This window comes from Mus caroli, unplaced genomic scaffold (assembly GCF_978045245.1).
Source record: "Mus caroli unplaced genomic scaffold, Mus_caroli_1 scaffold_17, whole genome shotgun sequence".
NCBI lineage: Eukaryota > Metazoa > Chordata > Mammalia > Rodentia > Muridae > Mus > Mus caroli.
Genome location: NW_028227272.1, coordinates 11,567,805 through 11,593,018, shown reverse-complemented (window position 1 = coordinate 11,593,018; position 25,214 = coordinate 11,567,805).

The window sequence follows — 25,214 nt, the reverse complement described above, 5'->3', positions numbered from 1 at the left end:
GAGGGAGGCAGATTTCTGAGTTCAAGGCCAGCATGGTCTACAAAGTGAGTTCCAGGACAGCCAGGGCTATACAGAGAAACCCTGTCTAAAAACAAACAAACAAACAAACAAAAACAAAAAACAAAAAAGTAATTATTATTTTTAAATATCATAGAATTAATATATTTGGAGTTATTTAAAATTTATATTGAGAAAAATGTATGTATTTTCAGTATTGCTGTAGACAAACATCTAATAAGACTGTTCAATTGATTGTTGTTTTATATCAAATAACTTTTATAATACTCATTTTTATTGTTACAATATTTTATAAATTTTAAAGAATATGATAAAAACTAAAGTTATTGCATGTTATGAAGGTGGGGAGCTTTCTGGGAGGAGTTGGGATACAAAAGAGAAAAAAGAATATAATGTAAGTCTATTTACTCAAAATATGTTTTTAAATGTTAAAAAATTCAGATAAATTGAAGTTATGTATCTTTTTTCATCATAATGCAATAAAACTTAAAGAAAAAACAGAAAAGGAGCAAGTACTGTTGAGGATATGGAGAGAAAGGAATGCTTTCCCACTAGCTCGGGAGGGTATTAGCATACCCATGACTAAAAGAGCATACAGAGTTTTGAGTGGAGAGTAGAAATTTGGTATGTATAAATAGTTGAGTATTATTTAGACACAAAAATGTAATCATGACATTTATGTAAAAATTACTAAAACTAGAGAATGTAAAGTTAGCAATAGCAGCTCCATGTTCTTTCTAATTAGTCTACTCAAAAATAAAAATAAATAAAAATTAAAATAAATATTTAAAAAAGAAAAGAAAAACATTTAATTGAGCCTGGCTTACAGCTCAGACTTTTAATCCATTATCATCATGGTGGGAAGCATGGAGGCAAGCAGGCTGACATGGTATGCATAGGTAGCTGAGATTTCTACATCTAAATCCACAGACAGCAGGAAAAAATGAATAACACTTGGCCTGGATTAAGCTTCTGAAACCTCAAATCTTGTTTCCAGTGACAAATTATAAACAAGAACATATCTACTCCAAAAAGGCCACACCTCCTAATAGTGCCACTCCCTATGAGCTTATGGGGTCCATTTTTATTCAAATAGAAACATTGCACTCCGTGGCCCCCCTAAGCTCATAATCATATCGTAATGCAGAAATGCATTCAGTCCAATTTCAGAAGTCCCCATAGTCTATCAGTCTGAACCATACTTAAAAGTCTAAAAACAAAGTCTCTTCTAAGACTTATGCAATCTCTTAACTGTAACCCCTATAAAACCAAAATGGAAAAGCAGATCACATACTTCCAACATATCCTGGCACAGAATATAACCCTAACCCTAACCCTAACCTTAACCCTAACCCTAACTCTAAACCTAACCCTAACCCTAACCCCCCTAAAAAGGAGAAAAAGGAACATGGTGATGAATTACTGGACCAAATAAAGCAAGACTAAAACTCAGTTGAGCAAACTTCAAACTCTGCATTTCCATGTCTGGTGTCAAAGTGCTCTTCAGATCTCCAGCTCCTTTCAGCTTTGCTGACCACAACACATTCATTCTCTTAGGCTGGTTCCACTCCATGTCAATAGCTTTCTTTGGCAAATATCCCATGCCTCTGGAATCCCCAACATTTTGGGGTCTCCAAGCAATCCAGACTTCACCTTCACACAATGGCCTCTGTAGGCCTTAATGGAGGCCACTCATGTCACTTCATGTCTCTCCTAACACACACCTGGCCTTAGTTGTCTTCCTTAGTCCTAGAGGAAGATTCCAAAACCCCTTTCTTGTATCCTTAACGTTAAGGTGATTACCAAATGGTCAAAGGTGCCAAATTATGCTTCTTGCTGTGGCTGGAACATGACTGCCTTAATTACATTTTCATTAGCTTTTAGTGGTTTCATTCACTGCCTAAGTTTAGCTGTTCTAAAATTCACTCTGTAGACCCAGCTTCTGTCTTCTGAGTGCTGGAATTAAAGGTGTGCACCACCATGTCTGGCCCTTAGCTTTTCTCTGGTTCTTTTTCACCAGTCTTTAATTCCTTTTCACAAGTTGGAAGCTTAGCTGGATGTGGTCTTGCTCTGAGGCCATTTAGCATCATGCTTTTCTTTTTTCTGTTTACATTCCCTTTTCCTCCAAATGTACACTTTTGTATTTTTCTTTGCTCAGCTTGCTTCTTTTCATTATATATCTGTTTAAGACTGGCCACTAATAACCATACAACACAATCAATGCTAGGTTGTTTGGAAATATCCTCTGCCAAAGCTGTTAATCCGTAATTCTTTGATTATTAGCCTTAGGCAGATTTTTTGGACATGGGTAGAACAGGCACATTCTTCACCAAAATAACATATAAACAATCCCTAGGTTACATATTATTATTATTCTCCTCTGAAGCTTCTTGAGCCAGGCCCTCACAGTTCAAATCACTCTCAGCACCACCGACTTACACGTATATCCCATTAAGACTCACTTAAAATGTTCAGTTGCTTTTCTAGTCCAAAGTCTCAAAGTGTTCCATATTTCTCCAGACAAAAACATTGCCAGACCTATAACAGCCATATCCCAGTCCCTAGTACCAATTGTAAGGGCCCATGATTCGCCAAAAAAAAAATGATATTCCAGATTCATATAGTATGTAAACTCAAAGAGTGTTTTACTCCACAGTAGACCAGCATGCTGGGATCTCTCATTACTAAGATAGTGAGACCCTGAAGTGAGTGCAAAAGACTGATTTAAAGCACATTAGGGGAATTTCCAGGGTAGGTAACCTCTATCTTAGACTGTTGAGTCCATCTCTAGGAACATTCTGGAACCATTACCAGGGTATGGGGGCTGGAAACTATTGCTGAGGAAGTCTGGAAACTACTGTTGACCCATTGTCCTTGCCTCAGGCCAAGTGGCTGGTCAGCTCCTGATGTTAGGGCAGTTTCTGACTAGCTGCCTGAAGACTGGGGTCTTTTTCTAGTAACTACTTGCCTGGGTTTGCCTGGGCTTGCCCAGTTCTTAGGGATAGTCTCCTGAACTGCCAATTTGAAACCTGCAATGGAATCAGCCTAGCCTTCTCACTTCTCTTGTAGAGTTTCTGTTGCTATGAATAGATGCATGACCATGGCAATTTTTATAAAGAAAAAAATATTTAATTGATCCTGGCTTACAGGATTAAGAGGTTTAGTCTATCATTATCATTGCAGGAAGTATGGAGGCATATAGGCAGACATGGTGCTGGAGAGGCAGCTGAGAGTTTTACAGCTTGATCTTGATCTGAAGGCAGCAGGAAGTAGTAACGCTGAGCCTGGCTTGTACTTCTGAGACCTCAAATTGTTTCCCTAGTAACACAGTTCTTCCAACAAGACCCTACTACTTCAAAAAAGCCATACCTCCTAATAATGCAACTGCTTACGAGACTATGGGGCCCATTTTCATTCAAACCACCACAGCCTCCTATCGCCAAGATACTCTTTCACCACAAAACTCTTTCAGTTGGTGAGCTTTTTTTTGTATATATGCATGAGTTTGTGTGTGCATATGTGTATATTGTTACATAGAGGTGGATAAGTGTACATACATATATATAAATTTATGTAGAGACATATATGTATATTTGTATATGCAAGTATACATGTGTGCATATATATGTGTGCATATTTGCATGAATGTATATATTCCTGTGTATTTAGATAAATGTGTTCACATATTAATATGTGTGCATGTATGTACATGCATATATGTGTATTTGTATATATGTGACTGTGTAAATTTGTGTGTGTATGCTTTTTCTTGTCTCCTTAGACAAGCTATTCTAACTCCAGAAAGACCTTTGAAAACCATGTTCTCTAGGGGAGCCAGGTGAACAGTATACAGTATCTTTACATTTCTCTCTTCATCACTTATTATAAAGACTATAAAGTCTCCAGTTTGTTGGGAATAGCAGAGCAGGCCTTCCTGAACAAGGCACAAGGATAGCAGACTGCAGCAACAAGTCATCCTTTGGCCACATTTCATAGACCTGAGTGCCCTTCTCCCTTGCAGTGGATTGGACCATTTTAGGGCAGTACATTCCACACTTACATACGTGGGCTTCCCCTTCCTAGTCCAGCTCCGAAGCCTGAGCACACCTTCCACCTGAGTGGGCTAGCAGCAGGTGACTTGTTTGCTGTTTCTGCTTTGACAGCTTTCACATTCCTGTGCTTGTTTTACTCAGCTCTGCTGGCAGTTTCCTAATCCCTGTGGAGGCTGGGCAGGACTGGGACATTTTTACCCTCCAGGTTTAGTTAGAGTCAGTGTAGTATGTGGCTTTGATGACCTGGGAGGGCAGAACCTGGGGTGGGAGGTGCAGAGCACCTGTGTCTCACATTCCAGGTTTTAGGAGGATACAAAACGATAGTCAGTACACAGATCTTCATTAAAAACTTTGACATTTTTCTATCTACTCTGAAAAAATTCTTTTAAAAATTATGGTAGTTGAATAAAATACCCAATTACCTTATACTTAAATCTGTTTATGTTTCTATAAGTGACACATGATTGTTTCTGTCAGTCATTTACTCTTTTTGAAAGCCAAAGGACCTTTAGCTTTGTTGAGTTCTTGAGCCCTTTCCTGTGGCGCATGGGTAGATAAATACCAGCATTTCTTGGTTTATGTTACATCCATTCTACAAATGAAATATGACAGAGGAACATGTTTACTGTAGCTTACAAAGTAGTGGAATCTACCCGTTTGAATTCTAATTCCCAGGTTTGCTACTAATGAGCTCAGTGTTCTTGAATAAGCTGCTCATGCTTTTAAATGAGAGAACTTGTACTGTTGCATTTATGTGTACATTGTCTGGTCTAAAATTCAGTAGAGGATGGTGTTTTGTACATGATGATCTCTCCTCCTTTTCATACCCAAAGCACCTGTCTTCAATAAGTTATATTGTATGCTGTATGTATGTGTGTGTGTGTGTGTGTGTGTGTGTGTGTGTGTATATATATATATATATATATATATATATATATATATATATCAGCAAAAATGGAGTTAGAACAGCATGTAACACTCAGTTACAAATGGGGAGAATGGCAGAGAGGATTGTGTAAGAGAAGGAGGTCCATGCAAAAAAGATTAGGGACAAGATACATAGTGAAAGACGGGCCTGATTTTAAAAACTGCTAAATTAGAGACCCTAGGAACATTGATAAAGACAGCCCTCCATAGGAAGAAACTCTGTCACTTTCTGTAAGTCCACCAGCAGCTACCCTATTAGATAGACTTCTTTGCAAAATTAGACCTGATCTTTCAAATAGCTACAAGAGCAATGTCCCATTGCCCAGCAGCTTGCCATGTGTTCACTGTACTGCCTGCCCACCTCTGGCCCTGGAGGCACTCCTTAACACTACATTTTCTCTGTTTATCACTTTAGCTCTTGTGAGAATTTTAATTCGAAGTGATCCCAGACTCATATGCCTTCATTTGACAAACAGGAGGTAGAAGTTAAGGAGGTGATGCTAGTAGAAGGAAGTGATGTCATCGTGGGATTCCCAGAGATCAAGAGATCAACAGACCCCGCTCAGTTTCAAGTGCAGTCTGTAAGCTGCTCCTTTCCACCAGTACAAAGGCAACCAAGTCTGCTTACCATGACTCGAATCTCTGAAACTATGAGAAAAAAGAAGCCTTTCTTCCTCCTAAATTATGAGGTTTGTTTGTTTGTTTTCAGCTATTTTGACATGGCATCAGAAAGCTGGTACACTTGGTCATTGTTCTATTTTTGCAGCTTTGTGCTTAGGCTGTATACTGAAAAACACCTTAGAGCAGGGTCTACTCTTTTTTAAAATAAATGCTTCATGTGTTTGTTAATTTCATTCTGCTTATATTATGCCTTACATTTCTTGTTTTTGCTTCTTTTATTAATGGTGCAGTGATACAGGGAGTAACTCTACTTTAACACTTTCTGTTTTGCTACTACACTATGCCCAGGACTGAAACCAACAGCTAGCAGCCATTTCCACGTGTATAATTTTAAGTAAAGTGAAAGGAAACAGTGCTTTGAATCTAAAGGTGTTTGTACACTAAACTCCTACTTGGGAACACATGAAAGTTCTCTCTTAAAAAAAAAAAAAAAAAAAAGGAAACCAAGTAAGAGCAGAGGTCAAGTAGAGTGTGTCTTGTTTTTCAAGCCAGCATGTTTATTATAAATTTATGGTATTTGACTTCTGCATTAACAGATAAGCAGGAAGCTGCTTAGCCCTTTTAAGGGAAAGTATAGTTCACTTCAAGTTCAAAATTATATCAAACACTAACAGCTACAGCTGCATCCATATGTTGTTAAAATAGTTTCTAAATAGCCATGCACAGATTAATTTATGTTAGTAAAGAAACCCAAAGATGATCAAGGACACTGGGGCCTTTTTTCCTGCAGAGATACTTTCACTGGTGCCTCTAAGCAAGCCCAGCCTTAATGGGGCACCTGTACATGGTCATGATGCCCCCTGGGGTTTTAATGAGGGTGAATTGAAGTTTTGTACTAAGCACCGTGCAGGTGCTGATGACACAGTGTCCTCATTGGAGTAAGAAGAAATAACGCTCAGTAAATTTCTAAACTCTAGCATTCATATCCTTTACAGTTGAAATTATAACTGTTAGAAGAATGATTTTTTTTCAGTTTTTTTCTTTAATAAAGTCATAGACCTACTAGAATTTGATCTAGATTGACTGCCTTTAAAAAACACCCTCTTTATAAAACTCTGAGAAAGATTTATTAAACTAGAATAGACCCTTAATTGTCCTTTGTTCAATAAGGTTTATAAGAGAGTTGCCTGCTACATTCCATGTAAATGTTGCCATGCCATTAGCCTGTAATTTCTCACAATCAACTCAGTAACCATCTTTTATTTTCCCAAGACAAACACAGCCTTGAGGGTAAACAGACCTCAGGGCTATGTCTCAGACATGGCTACTTAACTGGTCCTCATCTGAAGATGTTTTCAGAATGAAGACTTCACATGAATACCCAAGCCCGGCCCTTTTAATTTATCTTTATTTTTTTTTATTTTGTTGAGACTGGGTCTTACTATGTAGCCTTGAAATCATTTTATTACCTTGCTATATCTGCTACCCATTTTACTTATTTATTTATAAATTACCAGTAAAGAACTTTATGTTTCAGGATCTAGTCAAGCTACTAACGTTTATTACTGACAAAATAATGCTCTTCCTCGGTGTAACATAGAAGTTAGCTCCTCGTAAGTTTCCAAATCAGCACAAGTTGATTCATTAGTTCAAGCAGCCAGAGGAAAAGAAAGTCATAGAAATCAGGCTTCACATCGAGACAGCCAACTTTCCTTGCAGTAATTAGCAAATAAAGTAGAAGCATAGCACTTGTCTCTTTTAGGCCTGGGCTTTCTTTCCAAAGAGTAATATTGAATATGCAGTCAAATAGCTGAAACAAAACAGTTATTCATCAGGCTTCTATTACAGGGATTCTGCACGTTTTCCAGATCCCAAGGTTAATTTTGAAGGTGAATTTTAGATGCAGGAATCATGGTCTCATAACAATGTCATTGTTGAGATTGCTTATTTCCAGAGAAGCACATACACTCCTTTACTGGCTGCAGCAAAGTCAGGCTGTATTTACAGTTGTGTGCTCCACAGCCTCCTGAGCATTGATACCTGCAGTGGGCTTGGTTGCAACTGGGTAGTTGTTCTGTAAGATAAGTACCTCTCCAACCATTACTAGTATGAGCCAAGTGAGAAACAGAGGGCCTGGGCACTGTAATGGGGACTATACTGGGGTGAAAATTAGAGTAAAGTTTTGGTTGTAGCTGGTATGGATGTTGTACCTCCTAGGTCAAGTATTTCCTAGATGAGTCATTGGACATCCGAGAACATATTTTCCTGATAATGGCAGGATACCCCAGTGGTAAGAGTGGGTCTCTCCTATCCTGACTAGGCAAACAATGGTAAATCTTGAGTATCAATTTATATATTCATAAATGAGATAATTCTTGGTTGTAGTCTGTACAACACTTAAGAATAGAGTGGAAAACTTAAACAAAAAAATAGATTTTGTGGGACTATGTAGGATCCATAGTAAAACCAAAACAGTTAAGTTAGACGTTGAGAAGTTAACAGTGCTTTATCCCTATGCCAGTTCTCATGATGTTGCAATTAGAAAACCCACTGCAGTAATTAGAATCTGACTGGTCTTGACACACAAGACACAAGAAGGCAAGCGTAAGCCCTGCAGTGAATTTCTTCTAAGAATTAGTGAATGGCATGGTGAACAGGTGGCTTCTGCTTCTCTGCAGATCACAGGTTGGAGCATCCTAGACACTGCATAGGGCTCTTTGCTTCTCTGTGACACTAGGAACCTAGGTTCACTGGAAGGTCTCTCAGGGCTCGACATGTCAACGTGGAACGTTGGGCAGTGCAGGGACTTGCAGGCGGTCTGGCCCGCGGCAGAGCCTCTCAGAGCCGGCTTTGTTCCCTCAGTCCTGCCTGCAACATCCTGGAGACCTGGAGTGCAGGGCGGGAGGGGACGCGTGTGGAGCAAAGTATGCAGAAAGAAGAAAACAGGTCTGAGGCTTCAAGTCCAGGCAGAACACCGTTAGTCATCCTAGCGGGCAGCTGGCAGCACCTTGCCTCTGGTTAGTCAGAGCCGCACAGGTAAATAAAGAGCTCAGTGTCTGAGAGATGCTAGCTGGGAGAGCATAGCTGTGTCATTATGTTTCCAAAACAAAGGCTTCTGCAGGTCCGCCTCTAATGGTTTCCTTGTCTGAAGTGAGCACTTAAAACACAACTCTTGGGGTCAGGGCTGTGCAAACCTTCTCAGCCTTGCACTGACTCCAGAATCGCTAGAGGGGTTTTGGACCCTCTCCCTTAGCCTTTCTCCACCTCATGTCCCCAAAGGGCCCAGGAAGCCAGTGGTGTCTGCATATTCCTGGCTTTCTCAATTAGTTTGGAAGAAAAGCAAAACAGAAACATTAAGAAGGAAAATTAGTTTTTCAGAAAAGCAAAGTAAATTCTTGATAAATATGAGATCAGCCATTTATCCCTATTTTTAGAAGTCTATGATGACAACTCTCTTGTCCCCACTTAAATAGTTAGGTACATTGATATGATAACTGAAGAATAAGAATTGAAGATGGGTATAGGCAGAAAGAATACTTTTTTATGGGGGTAGAGGTGATATTGAAGACAAAACTTAGCATGTAGCCCATGCTAGGCAATTAGACAAGAACGTCTTTGCCACTGGGCTACATCCTCAACTATTTCTTAAATGATCGTTAGACAGGCCTGGATAGGCCTCCAACTTGTGGTTCTCCTGCCTTAGCTTGGTTTCTGGAAGGACAGACCCGTCCTGTCTGGGGAGAAAGTCAGCTATAACAGGGAGACAGAGGAGGAAAAGAGCAGAGAAAGAAAGAAAAGTGACAGGGAAGGAATCTACAGAGTCCTGCCTCTCAAGCTAGAGGGTGAATACAAGTTGTTTGAGACCTTGGACAGGTCACCCCAGGACCTAGACTGGTTGTACGAGGCCTTTTCCCAGGCCCAGGCTGAGATGGCTGGGATGGGGAGGGCCACCAACCAGCACCCCCCCTCCCATCCATATGGAGCTCAGAGCCCAAGACTCCCTAGTGTCTGCACCAATATCCAACGTTGAGGGAGGACTGGGACAGAATCGGGCTCCACATTAACAGGCTCCTAGACAAAGGGATCCTATGGAAGTGCCAATTGGCTTGGAATACTCCCCCTCTGCCTGTGAAGAAACCTGGGACCCAAGACTAAGAAGGATTGTCTAGAGGGGACTAAATGCCTTTTGGAGCAGCTGGGAGGATTGAGATACATAGCCTCGGCCAAGAAGGCCCAAATCTGCCAGAGAAAAAGCCCCAAGCAGGCACCGGAATTTCTGGTTTCGGCTGAGTTCTGCTGGCTATGGATCCCAAGGTTTGTTGAATTGGCGGTCCCACACCCTCTACCCCCTGATTAAAAATGGAGGAAGAAGAGCAACAGGCTTTTGAAATGATTAATCAGGTTTTGCTGATTAAGGTCCCTGCTCTAGGATTGTCTGATGCCAGTAGGCCATTCCACCTTTATGTGGCTGAGAACCGGGGGATAGCCAAAGGGGTGCTCACTCAGCAGCTGGGCCCCTGGAAGCACCCAGTTGCCTATACATCAAAGAAATTAGACCCTGTCACTGCTGGGTGGCCTGTTTGCCTTTGGATAATGGCAGCAGTGGCAGTTCTAGTTCCTGGTAAATTGACTCTGGGACATAATCTGACTGTGACATGTCTTGGAACGCATTGTTCGCCAGCCCCTGGATCGATGGCTGACAAATGCCTGCATGACTCATTATCAGATTCTGTTGCTAATTCTGATCGGATAACCTTCATGTCACCAGTGGCCCTCAACCCAGCCACTCTGTTACCTGACCCCAACCTCGACCTGCCAGCTCATGATTGCCAGCAAATTCTAGCTGAGGACCAGGGATGTCAAAAGGACCTGTTGATCAGCCACTCCCCAATGCTGAGGCGACCTGGTTCACTGGTGGCAGCAACTACCTGGTGGAGTGACAATGCAAGGCAGGGACCACCATTGGGGACAGGCACCAGGTGGTCTGGGCAGAACCGCATACTCTGGGAATGGCAGCCTAAAAGGCAGAGCTGATAGCTCTGACCAAAGCCTTGGACCTGGGTCAGGCAAAAAGATCAACATCTACACGGATAGCAGGTATGCCTTTGCCACAGCCCACACCCACTAGGCTATATACCAAAAGAGAACTGCTCACATCAGAGGAAAAGAAACAAGCAGGAAATCTTGGATCTGATGAAGCCAGCAACTGTGAGTATTGTTCATTGCCCAAGACATCAGCAGGGAAGAGACTCAGTGTCCCTGGGCAATAACCAGGCAAATCAAGTGGCTATGCAGGAGCTTATCCTGGTTATGGGCCTGCAAGGAACTCCTGCTGGGAAATGGGGCTGGACTAAGAGATGGCTTCACTTAAAATATATAGAAGAAAAGGGGACTCAGATTGCTAGCCACCCTACCAACTATTACCAAGAGAAGGTAGGACAATAGCGCACACAAGAAGGAAGAACTATACTCCCCAGAAAGCAAGCAAAAGACTTACTAGGCCAAATGCACCGATGGACTCATTTAGGGGTAAAAAACTTGTCCAAGCAGTTAAGGGACCTATATATAATAGACCTCAGGTTCTGGATCAGAGAGATTGAACAGTGTAAGGCACACCAGCAAGTAAATGCTTATGCAGCCAAGAGTAAACAGGGCAAAAGAGGGAGAACAGCCTGGAGTTTATTGGTAGGTCAATTTTACAGAAGTTAAGCCAGGAAAATATGGTTACAAATACCTTCTAGAGTTTATAGATGTTTTCCCTGGATGGGTTGAGATATTCTCCACCAAGCAGAAAACAGCTACCGTGGTAGCTAAGAAGATATTAGAAGAAAAATTTCCAGAGGTTCAGAGTGTCCAAGGTATTGGATTGGACAATGGTCCTGCTTTTGTCTCTTAAGTTAAGTCAGGGATTGGCAGAGATATTGGGGGCTAATTGGAAGCCCCATTGTGGGCACTGTCCCCAGAGCTCAGGGCAGGTAGAGAAAATAAACAGAACCCCTACAAGAGACCTTGACTAAATTGATCTTGGAGACTGGCTTGGACTGGTTGGTGCCCCTCCCCTTGGCCCTGAACACCCCCTATCATTTTAACCTGACCCCTTTTGAGATCCTGCATGGGACACCCACTGCCTTGGCTCTTGATCTCCCCAGAGTGACTCTTCAGGCTAACAAGGATCTCATGGCTTGATTGCAACCTTTCCAGATCAACCACCTGGAACTGTAGCCTAAACTTAGTGCCCTGTATGATGCAGGTGCCTCAGAGGTTCCACACAAGTACCAAGTTGGAGATTGGGTGTATTTTAAGAGACGATGTGCTGAACACTCAGAAGCAAAGAACCGTTCCTGGTGTTGCTGACCACCCCGACCTCCTTTAAGTGGCTAGAGTAACTACCTGGGTCCAAGTCAGATCAGCATCTGCACCTGACGCCAACTAGGTAGCAGCCAGACACCCAAGCAACCCCCTTCTGCAAGACCAGAGAAACTACGAGGCGGCTGTGGTAATTTTTCTGGCACTGAGCCTCAGCAGCCCTCATAACCCTACCAGTGTGATGTGGCAGGTGCTCCCAGCCACTGGTGATGTGTCTTGGTCCACTACCCACGTTGTATCTGGTGGCTGGTCCCTGTCTATGATCTCTGTAATTAAGTGGTGGACCTTGACTTATGGGGTGCCACTACCCTGGAGACACAGGGAGAGGGATTGCCTGAATGGGGGATGAGGGACTTGTGAATCTAAACTGTGTCCCAGAAGTGGCCTTGGAGGGTAGGGCTTAGGGTGCAGACACCCAAAATTGAAGTGTGAGAAACTCCCATATATGTGTATCCCTGAGATGGGAGAAGCCAGCAGCAGTGTTAGAGGGCCAACCATTTCTTCTATGCTACCTAGGGGTGTGAAACATCGGGAAGCACATACTGGAGACCATTCTGGGAATAACGAAAGATTCAATGGCCAAGGTGAGAGAAGGGTTAGCCAAGCAGAAGAGAGAACAGAGACAGAGCTCCTTTGAGTCTTGGTTTAACAGCTCCCCCTGGTTTACTATCTTGATTTCTGCATTGTTAGGATCATTTTGTTCCTGCTTCTGACCTTTGGCCTTTACATTCCAAATCACTTAGTTGCTTTTATTAAAGCTCACATAAGTGTTGGTACAGTTGATGATCCTGAGACAAACATATCAAGAGCTAAGTACAGAGAACCAGGGATATGAGCTGTATAACTATCCACAATAGCTTCAAGATTGAAGCATGCACAAAGCAAAGGGTGGATGAAAAGGTCAGCTTAGGAACTTTGGGAAGGTCATGAAACACTTGCCCCTCTGGAAGGGAGAGGCTAATTAACATTTTTCAGACCACAGGGCAGGAACCAACCTGCAGGTGGGGACACATTCCTCAGGATGGACTGTGGCCCACCTTCAGACAAGGGAAGTTCTTGTCACCTCATTCCCTAAATACCAATCAGTTTAAAGGGTGCACTGTTCCACCAATCATATTGTGCCTAGTTGCTGATGCTCTATTCTGCCCCTGGAAACCATATAAGAACTCGCCAAACAGGTGCTGGTGGTCACTGCCTCTTCTTTGGGTCTGAGAAGACCCCAGTACACTGGAACAATAAGTTCCTCTTGCTTTTTTGGGAAAAAAAAAGCTTAGTTCATAAATGTCTAGTGTTCAATAGGAAAATGAGAAGCCTGTGTCTGCAAATCTCCATGGAAGTTGTGGATAGTTATCTTTTAGTCAGTGTGAAGGCTTGCAGTTATTTTTAAGCCCAGGAACAGGAGATGAAGGCTGAATATGTTTAGAAATATGCTTACATTTTATTGGTTATTTTGTAGCAATTGCTTTCTGGTTAAAGTCCAGCAAAATCCAGTTCTTCTGAAATGAAGAATTAGTAAATTCTTAGTAGTACTTCTTCATGGTCTTCGCTTCATCTGGAAGTCATGGTTTTTGTTGTTGTTGTTGTTTGTTTGTTTGTTTGTAATTTTGTTACAGTTTATAGTATAGATTTGAGCATATATCTCCATGAAGCTCTAAATACAGAGCTTTCCGTGGTATGTGTTGGATATGGTTGATAGCCATGGAACAACATGTTTGGTTTCCTTGTGTTCCTCATGCATTTTTAAAACTGTTTTTATTTTCTCATTATATAAACAATGACTCACTCATTATATAGACTCTGCTAAAATAATAGTCATACCTATGAATAGCTCTGCTGTTAGTTTCTCCCTGTGTTACCTTTTAAATTTTTACTTCTTTCATGTTTGCAAATAATTCCCAAATTTCTATTTTATGTGTCACAGGAAATCCTTGCTCAAATACCCTATATTCTTTATAGAATTTTTAACATGGCTGGAATAGCCAGCTAACTTGAATTCCTGAATACTATACTCAAAACTTGGCTTGTGTTCCAGTCCAAAACATTGCTCATCTCCACAGGTACAATTCCATTCATGGAAATAAACTGGATGTATTCATAGGAGGATTCTGAAGGACAACTCAGGACTAGGATAGGAAGACCCACATACACAGGGGAATGAGACACTCCTCAGCCAACCAAAGAAGGAGGTATGACTCTGTACCTTGTAGGAAATGAGGTCTCTAGACAGCCTGCTGACAGCCAGAAGACAGAAGAAGAGGGGTTCTTCCCACTGAGCTGGACCTCCCTAGCAGAGGCACCTATAGAGCAGCAGCACAGTTTTCCTTGTTTCCATAAAATAGAGTCCCTCACCCCTTGTATAGATGCCACAGGCATGGGAGCAGCACATGGAGATGCCCTACAATACATATTTGGATCCCAGGTCAAGAAATCTCTTCTAGCCACCCTCCCCCCACCCCCAAGGCATGGAATTCATTTCCCTGTCTACATACATACATCTGGGTGGCTTCTGAATAAGAACTGAGCTTCTATAAGTGCCTGTCAGAAAGCTCTCTGCCATGCTGAATCTGAGATTTTATTCTCCTCTGTGAGGGTAGTAGATAAACTGGCATTCTCTAACTCAAAGAAGCTAGTCTGGGAGATGTTCTAACATCCTTATCCCTATCTGAGAATCCTGCTCTTTCTGTGACTCACCCCAAGCAAGCAGGATCAGTAGCATTGTGTTCATAGACAGATGAAAGAGATCAAGATAATACTGTGAAAGTCTGCTTCTCAAGCCATAGCACCTAGAATTGTCTAGAGGCTGAATACAGGAATAAGCAAGCCATAATAGAAAATAGAACTGGCCATTCTTAATATTACAATGAATCTACCTGTCAAGCAGGAAAGGTTTCAAATTGAATAAGAATGGGCAATCATATCTCAGCACTGAGGTGGCACACTGGGAGGACTCAATGGCACAAGAAGCAAACATTTACATTCATAGGAAATTTCTCCCATCTGAATAAATGAAAGAAATTAGAAATTACAAAATGTCTAATTCTTATAGAATCTAAATCATGGGATTCTATAAGACTGATTGAAAGAAAATTCAAGAAACAATGGATGAAATTTTCTCAAATGTGAAAGATAAAAACCATAATAAGCCTATATGCAGGAAACCATTGGAATTCATTCCAGGGCACATAACAATTAAGTGTTGGAAACTGTAGGCAAAGAAAATTCTTAGAAGCATCTACAGGGAGATGACTCATTACATTTAGTGTAAAATCTTATCAAAAAACATGGAGGTTGGAGAGAGTTGGTACAACCTCTCAGAAAACAACAACAATAAAGTAAAAGCCTATATAAGTGCTATAGGTAACAAAAGTATCTTCAGAAATAGAGCCTTTGTTGCTAGCAGACCTGTCCTTAGAAAGTAGATATAACCACTTCTCTAAGAATAAGTAAAAGTATATTAAGTACTGAGTTCTGAATATTGAATATGCTTCAAGAATATTGAATATGCCTCAAAGGCCCATGTTTCTCCAGCTGGGATTCTCTGGCTCCAATAAACCAGTCTGGGAAATGTCTCAGGAGTCCTAACTATTGGTACTGCTGGGAGAGGATTTTGTTTTGTTTTAACTGTTGGAATCATGAATTAGAAGGTGTACTGGCTATTTTTGTGTCAACTTGACACAGCTGGAGTTATCACAGAGAAAGGAGCTTCAGTTGAGGAAATGCCTCCATGAGATCCAACTGTAAGGCATTTTCTCAATTAGTGATCAAGGGGGAAAGGCTCCTTGTGGGTGGGACCATCCCTGGGCTGGTAGTCTTGGGTTCTATAAGAGAGTAGGCTGAGCAAGCCAGGGGAGCCAAGCCAGTAAAGAACATCCCTCCATGGCCTCTGTATCAGCTCCTGCTCCCTGACCTGTCTGAGTTCCAGTCCTGACTTCCTTTGGTGATGAACAGCAGCATGGAAGTGTAAGCCGAATAAACCCTTTCCTCCCCAACTTGCTTCTTGGTCATGATGTTTGTGCAGGAATAGAAACCCTGACTAAGACAAATTGGTACCAGCAGAGTGGGGTATTCCTGTGACAACCTGACCATGTTTTGGGGAGGACTGTGGAAGGACTTTGGAACTTTGGGCTTGAAGATCCATTTGTTGTTAAGAGCTCTGTCAGATGTTGTGTAGGAGCTTGGAAGATAATGCTGAGAACAGTGCAGAAGATGGAGGCCTGGTTTGTGAAATTTCAGAGGGAAAATTAAAGACTCTCTTCAGGGCCATTGCTGTTTTTATTGTGAAGATTTTGTAGTTCTGGTTAGCTGGGGCTGAAGAATCAGCTGTGATTAACAAGATACTAGAACTACTAAAGCAAAAACTTTGCATTACTGGGACTATTGATGCTGGTTAGCTGGAGCTAAGAAATTAGCGGTGATTAAGAAGAGACCAGCATCGTTGAGGTGACATCTTCTGGGAAGTGTTTTCTGAAAGCACAAAGAGGCTGTGTTCCAGAGATAGGCAAGGTTGTACTCCTTCTGCAGTGGGACTTGGTAATGTGTAAGGGTCACCCAGGTGGTACTGGTTTTGAAGGCATGAAGGGGTCACACAGCAGCTCAGGCTCGGCACTGTGAGAGGCCATGGAAGGCAATTGGTGAAGGTGCAGCCCCAGTTGTAATTGAAGGCCCAGGACTGAAGGGGTCACGCAGTGATTTGGAGATGCCAGTACCATGAGATGACCACCAAGAGCAGCAGCAGCAGTGGAGTACAGGCATCTGGAGCCCAGAGGACGATGTGTGTGCTACAAAGGGCATGGCTGGAGAAGTGACCCAAGCCCTTGGAGGAGCCCAGAAGATAGTGAGTTGGATCCCAGACGTTGGACGGTTGGAGATTGATTTTTGCTTTGATTGTGACTGTGCCCTGATATTTTCCCTCTTGAAGGAAGAAACTGTTTTAGTGGAGCCCACAGTTAAGAGACTTTTAACTGTAAAAAGACTTTGGATTTTAAAAGAGATGGATATTTTAAAGAGATTGAAAATTTAAGAATATGTAAAGACTGTGGGACTTTTAAAGTTATTTAGATCTTGGGGATGAATAAGAATGTAAGGGTTGAGGCTTACTAGTGATGTGTTTGTGTGTCAAGTTGACAAGGGGTCAATTGTACTGGCTATTTTTATGTCAACTTGACACAGCTGGAGTTATCACAGAGAAAGGAGCTTCAGTTGAGGAAATGCCTCCATGAGATCCAACTGTAAGGCATTTTCTCAATTAGTGATCAAGGGGGAAAGGCTCCTTGTGGGTGGGACCATCCCTGGGCTGGTAGTCTTGGGTTCTATAAGAGAGTAGGCTGAGCAAGCCAGGGGAGCCAAGCCAGTAAAGAACATCCCTCCATGGCCTCTGTATCAGCTCCTGCTCCCTGACCTGTCTGAGTTCCAGTCCTGACTTCCTTTGGTGATGAACAGCAGCATGGAAGTGTAAGCCGAATAAACCCTTTCCTCCCCAACTTGCTTCTTGGTCATGATGTTTGTGCAGGAATAGAAACCCTGACTAAGACAGAAGGGGATAGTGGATGTCACCTTTCACATTCTCTTCCCCTCTCTTTACATAGCTGTTCTCCTGTGAAACATTTTATTCTACCACATTCTCTTTGCCATGATGTCCTGCAACCTCACAATGGCTCAAGAACAATGGATCAATTAATCATGGGTTGAAAATTTCCAAAACCACAGAAACAAACATTTTTAGGTCTTATGTCACAATAAAGAAAACACAGATGGAGGCAAGCCTGGAAATGAAAAACCTAGGAAAGAGATCAGGAATTACAGATGCAAGCATCACCAACAGAATACAAGAGATAGAAGAGAGAATCTCAGGTGTAAAAGACACTGTAGAAGAGATTAACACAACTATCAAAGAATACTCAAACATAAAAAGCTCCTAACACAAAGCATCAAAGAAATTCAGGACACAATCTGTCCTGAAGACCAAAAAGACCACAAAAAGACCAAATCTAAAAATAATTAGAATAGAGGAGAATGAAGATTCCCAGCTCAAAGGACCTGAAATGTCTTCAACACAATTATAGAAGAAAACTTCCCTAACCTAAAGAAAGAGATGGCCATAAAGGTTCAAGAAGCCTATAGAACACCACATAAATGGGACCAGAAAAGAAAATCCACTTGTCACATAATAATCAAAACACTAACACACAGAACAACAACAACAACAACAACAACAACAACAACAAAATGGTATTAAAAGCTGCAAGGGAAAAGGGCCAAGTAACATACAAAGGTAGACCTATCAGAATCACACCAGACTTCTCAACAGAGACTATGAAAGCAAGAAGAACCTGGTCAGAGGTCATGCAGACTCTAAGAGTACACAAATGCCAGTCCAGGCTACGATACCCAGCAAAACTCTCAATCAACATAGATGGAGAAACCAAAATATTCCAGGACAAAACCAAATTCAGCAGTATCTACCAATCCATCCCTACAGGGGATCTTATAAGGAAAAGTCCAACACAAGGAAAGTACCTGTACCAAAGAAAGGAGAAGACATCTCACAACAAAGCCAAAAGGAGAAAACCTCAAGCACATAAAGCCACCTACAAAAACAAACATATCAGGAACCAACAGTCATCTCTCTTTAATATCTCTGAATATTAATAGACTCAACTCACCCATAAAAAGACATAAGCTAACACAGATTGGATATGCAAATAAGATCCAGCATTTTGCTACATACAAGAAACACACATAAATAACAAAGATAGTCACTGAGTAAAAAAAATGGAAAAATATCTTCCAAGCAAATGGTCCCAGGAAACAAGCAGGAGTTACTGTCCTAGTATCCAATAAAATAGACTTTCAACAAAAGTTATCAAGAGTGATGAAGAAGGACACTTTATATTCATCAAGGGGAAAATCCACCAAGAGAAAGTCTCAATTCTGAACATCTATTCCCTAAATGCAAGAGCATCCAAATTCATAAAAGAAACTTTACCAAAGCTTAAAACACACATTGAGCTCCACACGAAAATAGTGGGAGACTTCAACACCCCACTCTCACCAATGGACAGGTCATTGAAACAGAAACTAAACAGAGACACAATGAAACTAAGAGAGGTTATGAACCAAATGATTTTAACAGATATTTAAATAGATATGTCACCCTAAAACTTAAGAATACACCTTCTTCTCAACACATCGTGGTACCTTCTCCAAAACTGACAATATAATTGGGCACAAAACAACCCTCCACAGATACAAGAAGATTGAAATAATACAATGCATCCTATCAGATCACGAAGGCCTAAGGCTGGTCTTCAAGAACAGCAAAAACTACAGAAAGCCCATATACATGTGGAAACTGAACAAATTTTTACTCAGTGATAACTTGGTCAGGAAAGAAATAAAGAAAGAAATTAAAGACTTCTGGAACTCAATGAAAATGTTGACACATCATACCCAAACTTATGAGACACAATGAAAGTAATGCTAAGAGCAAAGTTCATAGCAGTAAGCACCCTCTTAAAGAAACTGGAGAGATCTTACACTAACAACTTATGAGAACACCTGAGAGCTCTAGAACAAAAAGAAGCAAACTCATCCAAAAGGACTAGAAGGCAGGAAATAGTCAAACTCAGGGCTGAAATCAACCAAATAGAAGCAAAGAAAACAATACAAAGAATCAACAAAACCAGAAGCTGGATCTTTGAGAAAAATCAACAAGATAGATAAACTCCTGGCCAAACTAACTAAAGGACGGAGAGGCAGTATCCAAATTAACAAAATCAGAAACAAAAAGAGAGACATAACAACAGAAACAGAGGAAATTTAAAAAAAAAAAATCAGATCCCACTATAAAAGTTTATACTCAACAAAACTGGAAAATCTCGATGAAATGGATGGTTTTCTAGACAGATACCACATACCAAAGTTAAATTAAGAGCAGGTAAACTAAAAAAAAAAAAAAAAAAAAAAAAAAAAAGAGCAGGTAAACTACCTAAACAGGCCCATATTATACAAGAAAATAGAAGCCAATAAAAACCTCCAACCAAAAAACAAACAAACAAACAAAAAAGCCAAGGGCCAGATGGATTTTGTGCAGAATTCTACCAGACCTTCAAAGAAGATCTGATACCAATTTTCCTCAAACTATTCCATAAAATCGAAACAGAAAGGAACACTATGTAACTCATTCAATAGCCACAATTACTCTGATACCTGAACCACACAAGGATCCAACCAAAAAAGAGAGCTTCAGACCAAGCTCACTTATGAATATTGATGCAAAAATACTCAATAAAATTCTTGCAAACAGAATCCAAGAACACATCCAAACCATCATTCACCATGATCAAGTAGGCTTCATTCCAGGGACACAAGTTGGTTTAATATACAAAAATCCATTAATGTAATCCACTAAAAAAAAAAAAACTCAAAGAAAATAATCACATGATCATCCCCTAAGATGAAAAAAAAAAGCATTTGACAAAATAAAACACTCTTACTTTAAGTATTGGACAAATCAGGAATTCAAGGCCCATGCCTACACAAAATAAAAGCAATTTACTGCAAATCAACCATCAATTTCAAATTAAATGGAGATATATTTGAAGCAACCCCACTGAAATTGGGAACAAGACAAGGATGCCCACTCTCCCCATATTTAATCAATATAGTACTTGAAGTACAGGCTACAGCAATAAGACAACAAAAAGAGATCAGGGATATACAAATTGGCAAAGAAGAAATAAAGGTATCACTATTTGCAGGTGATATGATAGTATACATAAGCAAAATTCTACTGAGAACTTCAGTTGATAAACAACTTCAGTAAAGTGGCTGGATATAAAATTAACTCAAATAAATCAGTAGCTTTCCTTTATACAAGTGATAATCAGGCTGAGAAAGAAATTAGGGAAACAACTCTCTTCACAATAGCCAAAAATAATATAAAATATCTTGGAGTAACTCTAACCAAACAAGTGAAAGACCTGTTTGGCAATAACTTCAAGTCTCTCAAGAAAGAAATTGAAGAAGATCTCAGAAAATGGAGATATCTTCCCTGCTCATGGATTGGCAGGATTAACATAGTAAAAATGGCCACCCTACCACAGGCAATCTATATATTCAATGCAATTCCCATCAAAATCCCAATACAATTCTCAAATTCATCTGGAAAGGAAAAATACCCATAATAGTGAAAACAATTATTAACAAGAAAAGAACACCTGGGGGAATCACCATCCCTGACCTCAAGCTTTACTACAGAGCAATAGTGATAAAAACTGCACGGTATTGGTACAGACAGGCAGGTAGATCAATGGAATAGAATTGAAGACCCAGAAATGAACCCACACACATATGGTTACTTGATCTTTGACAAAGAAGCCAAAAATATACAATGGAAAAATGAAAATATCTTCAATAAATGGTATTGGTCTAACTGGCTGTCTATATGTAGAAAAATGAAAATAGACCCATATTTGTCACCTTGCACAAAGCTCAAGTCCAAGTGGATCAAGAAACTCAACATAAAACAAGATACACTGAATCTAACAGAAGAGAAGTTGGGAAAGAGCCTTGAACTCACTGGAACAGAGGGAAATTTCCTAAACAGAACTAAGATCAAGAATTGATAAATGGGACCTCATGAAATGAAAGCTTCTGTAAGGCAAAGGACATAGACATTAAGGCAAATCCGCAACCTACAGATTGGGGAAAAATTCTTCACTAACCTCATATCTGATAAAGGGCTCATGTCCAGAATATATAAAGAACTCAAGAATCTTATCACCAAAAAACCAAACAGCCCAATCAAAAACGGGGTATAGAACTAAACTGAGATTTCACAACTGAGGAATCTTGAATGGCTGAGAAGCACCTAAAGAACTGTTCAAAGTCCTTAGTGATCAGAGAAATGCAAATCAAAATGACCCTGAGATTCCACCTTTCATCAATCAGAATTCCTTAGATCAAAATCACATGTGACATCACATGTTGGAGAGAATGTGTAGAAAGAAGAACACTCTTTCATTGCTGGTGAGATTGCAAACTGGTACAACCACTCTGGAATCAACCTGGAGGTTCCTCAGAAAATTGGAAATAGATCTACCTGAAGACCCAGCTATACCACTCTTGGGAATATACCCAAAAGATGCCCCACCATGCCACGGGGGCACATGTTACACTATGTTCATAGTGACCTTATTTGTGATAGCCAGAAGCTGGAAATAACCAAGATGTCCCATGACAGAAGAATAGATACAAAAACTGTGAGGTAACTCAGACCCAAAAGTACATACATGATATGTACTCATTAATAAGTGGATGTTAGCCCAAATAAAAATAAAATACCCAAGATATAGTTCACAGAACTCAAAAAAGGTCAACAGGCTGAACAAGCTGAAGTGCCCAAGTGAGGATGCCTCAGTCCCACTTGGTAGGGAGAAGAAAGCAATCACAAGTAGGTAGTGAGGGAGGGACCTGGGAGGGAAAGTGGATGGGGAAGGGAGAAGTAGTGGAGGGGAGAGGGAAACCTGATCTGGTATTGAGTGAGGGAAAAGGACTGAAGCATTGAGGGTCAGCAGAAAGAGGAAACAGGAGATAGGAGGTTGCAGAGACCCTCCAGAATGCATCAGAGACCTGGGAGGTGAGAGACTCTCAGGAATCAAAGATGAAATGCCTGACAGTAGGGAGAGGGAACTTATAGAGTCCACCTCCAGCAGGAAGGCAGGGCATCAAATGAGGGAGAGGGGGGCCATCCCACAGTCACAATCTGATCCATAATTCTTCCTTCCTGAAAGAATTACAGGGATGAAAATGGAGAGGAGCCTAAGGAAAAGAAGGTCCAACGACAATTCCAAAGTGGGATCCAGCTCAAGGGAAAGTCCTAAGGCCTGACACTATTACTGAGACTATGGAGTGCTCACAAAAAAGGACCTAGCAGGACCACACTATGAAAGACCTAACAAGCAGTAGAAAAAGTCAGATGCAGATGCAGATATTTGCACCCAACCAATGGATAGAAGCAGCTGACCCCTGTTGTTGAATTAGGGGAAGAAAATCAGTCTCAATTAATCTGGACCCCCAAGATCTCTCAGACACTGGACCACCAAATAGGCAGCATACACCAGCTCATATGAGGTCACCAACACATATATAGTAGAGGACTGCCAGGTCTGTGTTCATCCAGAGATGATGAAGCCCCCATTATACTCCCACTTTTTTCTACACTTTTTTCTTTCTTTTTTCTATTTATTTTTTTCTTACACTCCATATTTTATCCCCTCCCCATCCACCCTCTGAGTGACTGTTCCACATCCCATACCTCCTCCTCACCCCCCTGTCTCCATGTGAATGTTCTCAACCCCCATCCCATCTGACCTCTAAACTTCCTGGGGCCTCCATCCCTTGAGGATGATGAGGGAGAGGGGGGACATGAAGAAGTTGAGACATTAGGCTCTATCAAAATTGGTACTTCCCTTCTGTGATAAATTGAAAAAGACATAAAAGTAAGCCATCCAGCTATCATCCAGGAGGAAATGTTGCAAAGTGCATATCCAATAAAAGATTAACACCTAGAATGTTCAAAGAGCTCTCGGAGCTGAGCATGAAAACTCGAAATAATCTAATTTGACATTTGGACAGATTATGAAATTAAAGGTGCACAGATGGAAAATAGGCATGCTGGAGGATGCTCTGCACCACTGGAGAAAGAAAACCAGCTGTGAGAACAATTAAAAAGAAAGCCAATAGCAATAATATAAGTGGTGTGATAAACTAGCTTTACTCATAGATGACCAGGGTGACTGGGAAATGAAAAAACACTTTTGAAAACAATTTGACAGTTAAAAACGAAATATGCAACTACTTTACAACCCAGTAGCTGTCTTGTATATTTATCCCAAGAAAATAAATACTTGAGCTTGCATATAATATAGACCTAAACATTCATAATGACCTTTTTCTTCCTAATAGACAAAAGTAAAATGTTCTTCAGAGGATGAGCTATTTAATCAAATGTGGTATATCCATATCATAGAATATTACTCAGCAATACAAGGTACTGAACTGTTGTAAAATGACTATTAGACATCTCCAAGAAATTTTACTTAAGAAAAAAAAAAGATATTTTCAGGAAATTACATACTAATGTTTCTACTTCCTAATATTCTTGGGATGGCAAATATATATAGATGAGAAATAGGTCCTTAAGGACTGCTGTGAGCAAGAAATTGATAGGTGAAGAGGAGAGAGAATATAGACACAAAGCAGCATGAGGCATATTCTTAGTGGGGATGGAACTTTCATGTACATTGATTTGTCAGCTTTGGTACCCTGCTTATGTCATTCAGCTATAACTGTGCATAATGTTGTCTATGGGTAAAGCTGAGTCAGTGTTAGCCCAGAGCTGTCTGTATTATTTTTATAAGTGCATACCAACTCAAAGCTAACAATTAAAAATTCTTATAATTTATTGTTATTGTTTCCTTACATTTTAAAAACTTTATTGTTAAAACAATTATAAATAAAATGAAACTCACATCATAATTAAGTAAACTAAAAATACATAATGTACTTGTATAAAGGTAGAATAGCCACTCTTTCGCTATCAGATGTTTTTCTGCACTAATCCACCAAAAAATGAAAGCCCATGACAGAATTAGAATTAGAAAAACTAGCTTTAAATTGTTGTTCATAACTCATGTCTATTACCTGCTTTCATTCCTTTCTAATCTCCTACTATTTAGTGCTTCTTGTTATTCTTTCTATATGATATACTATAACCATGTGCACATTTATTTTTATAATGCATCATTGGCTATATCCTGTGTATGAGAGAAGCATGTTCTTTTTATTCTGAGACTATATGAACTTGCTTAATATTATACATTCAAAATCCACCGATTTTCTGCAAAACTTTAATTATATGTTGGTTTATAGTTTTGTAGTATTTAAATACATAAGTGTTCATATAAATTCCAATACATAGTCATAAATATATATGCATATGGATATGACTGTATATTAGGATATATATAATTTTCATTATTCATTTATTTATTGATGTTCAAGTAGGTTTACTTCAATTATTTGCCATAGTAAACACAACAGCAATAAACATGAGATGTGAATATACATGGAATTCTCTGGTTATATGCTTGGAAGTGAAATAGCAGTGTCATATGATAGATCCATTTTTAATTGCTTGATAGACTTTCAAACTTATTTCCATAATGT